Source organism: Sinohyriopsis cumingii, chromosome 7, assembly GCF_028554795.1.
Source record: "Sinohyriopsis cumingii isolate HCF-2022 chromosome 7, ASM2855479v2, whole genome shotgun sequence".
Classification (NCBI taxonomy): domain Eukaryota; kingdom Metazoa; phylum Mollusca; class Bivalvia; order Unionida; family Unionidae; genus Sinohyriopsis; species Sinohyriopsis cumingii.
The window spans coordinates 48,730,630-48,733,666 of record NC_142967.1 but is presented as its reverse complement, the minus strand read 5'-3'; positions in this window follow the sequence as shown (position 1 = coordinate 48,733,666).

Sequence of the window (3,037 nt, the reverse complement as noted above, 5' to 3'; positions counted from 1 at the left end):
TCAAAATAAATTCGCCCTGACACTTAACCAGTCTAAAACCAAACAATGCAACAATCGGACAGTCTTCGGACTTTTCCACATTCGCAACTTTGAGCTCAAGGCTACGGACGATAGTTGAATAATCGGAATGATCTCGGCCTTCCCCCGTAGTTAGATTTAAAAAGAAATATAAGAATTGTGATAAAAAACAACACAAACGCCGCAAATTCTGTGCAACTAGTTTCGCATTTAATGTATGCTTCTTCAGGCACGAAATGTTTTGAAAGTAACGGATGACGTCTTTTATTTTAAAACAATTACGTCATTACGTAACGTCATAAATGATATGCATCATCATAACAATTATATATGACAGGATCTAAAAGATACACGAGTCTCTAATGAAACTTGAATTAGTAAAATATTAAAATAAACTAGAGACAAACAGTCATACATATAATTATATTGTTATAAAGGATATACAATATATCAATTTAAATTATACAATTTTATAAAGTGCATTAGCATTAAGTCCATTAGGATACAGTGTATCTAACTTATGAATCCAATAAGTTTATTTTATGAATCTATTCATGTCACCATGCACAATATCTATTGGCATGAAAGAAAAATCAAGTAGAGAGTGATTATTGGTGTTAAAGTGTGCTGAAACATTAGAGGAAAACTGAGGATCTCTATAATTTTTTATATGAAAGCGATGATTATTCATTCTCTTAGAAACTTGTTGTAGTGTTTGTCCAACATATTGCATGCTACATTTTTTACAGGTTATTAAATAAATCACATCAGTTGATATGCAGTTAGTGTTATCGCTAAGATAAAATATCTCTTTTGTATTAGCACTACTGAAAGAAGTACTTTCTCTTATGTTTGCACATTGAGAACACCGGTGTCTGTTACATTTAGATGACGAAAAGTGTATTTTTTTATTTTCTGTCTGTTTAGTTCTGATCAAAAAATCTTGCAAATTCTTGGGTCTTCTATAAGCGAGAACTGGTTTAATTTTGAAAAGTGATTTGACGCTAGTTTTATTGGATAAATTTAGGAGACTTATATTTATTAATTATACGACCTATATTAGGTAATGAAGGATTATATTGTATTGTGAAAGGAATTACATCTCTCTCTATTTTACATTCTGCTGTGTTTAAAGCCTCATGTTGAGTAAGATTAAAGGCTTTGTTCAGTGCAGAATCAATTATGTATGTAGGATAATTTCTATTTTGGAAATAAGTTCGTAATTTATTCAAAGAATTTTGTAATTGACAATCATCTGAAATAATGTGTCGGTATCTTTTGGCCTGACTATATGGTATACCGTTTTTACATGACATGGGATGACATGAAGAATATTCTACATATTGGTGGATATTAGTTTCTTTGATATGAATATTTGTAGAGATAGTGTTATCAATATTTTTTATTACATTTACATTTAAAAATGAAACATGCGTACTTGATGCAGTATAAGTAAATTTAATTGTCGGATGAAAATGATTCAGACGATTTTTTCAGTTCTTCATTTGAATGGTTCCAGATCATAAATATGTCCTCTAAAAATCTAAACCAAAACAGATGGATTAAACTTTTCGTTTTGAAGAAAATCTTTTTCTAATTTACCCATGAAAAGGGAAGCGTAAGAAGGAGCCATGGGACAACCCACTGCTGTACCCATTATTTGTATGTAATTCATATTATTGAATTGAAAATAATTGTTTTCCAAGATAAGTTTTATTATGTTACATATATCTTCACTAGATAGTGTGCTATTATTAAGATTGTTATCAATAAAATATTTACATGCTTCAATACCATCTGCATGCGGAATGTTGGTATATAGTGATGTTACGTCTGATGCAGAGGCGTAGCTATGATATTTTGCGCCCGGGGACGAGCTATAAAATTGGCGCCCCAGCCCCCTCCCCGTTTAATCACATTTTGGAATATTACCCTTGTTTACTTATTATAATGTAACGTTGTAAGCCTCATTTTGGCGCCCCTGTACCTTGGCGCCCGGGGACATATGTACCCCCCTGCCCCCCCCCCCCCCCCCCCGCTACGCCTCTGGTCTGATGATACAAGGATTGAGTTATCAGATAGCTGTGGAATAGACTTCAACTTTTTAATGAAATCAGTGGTATCTTTAATGTATGAAGGAAGTGATTTCATTAAAGGTTGTAAAACACTATCAATAAATTTGGATAGGTTTTCAGTATATGAATTATAACCTGATATAATTGGTCGTCCTGGATAATTTAAAGGTAAATTATGGTCAGGATTTTTATGAGTTTTGGGTAATATGTTGAATTGAGGTGTACGTATGTTAAGAGGGAAAGTACCAAATTCCTCAATTACGGAATTATTATTTTTAGCAATCTCATTAATGCATGTTGAAATATTTGATTTAATTTCTATTGACGGGTTTTTATCAATATGTTTGTAGAATTTGTCTCTAGTTTATTTTAATATTTTACTAAAAGAAATATAAATAATTCTGAGGAGACATCCTTTACGATCGTCTGAGTTATTTTATGTTAGGACTTCTTACTCTACCACACTCTAATGCTGATTGTGAGAGGATTTTTAGTTCAGAAATAAAATTGCTCACAATTCAGTATCATCCATGTAAGATGGTACATTGGAATCAATAATGATTGAAAAGACAATGTGTGGAAAAGGCTCATATAAACATCTATAGTCTGATAATACTAACCCGTTTGTTTGTACCCCTTACCGATTTAAATAATGGAAACCTTTAATGTGATAAACAAAATGCAAGGAACTTAGTCAAGTCATGCATTGATTTATAGTTTCTAACCTGACTCTGAGCAGAGTGGCCCTAACACCATCATCATATGTAGTTCTAGTCTATTTATAGAACATTTTTTCCTCTCTCATGACAGAAGAGTTTTATTATGCAATTTTGGTAGGGATTTAAAGGTAACTGTTTATTCTTGATAATATGAGCTCAGGGTGTTGTTGTCTGTATGTATTTTGGCGACAGTGCACAGTGAGTAATAAGGCCTTAGTGATGATC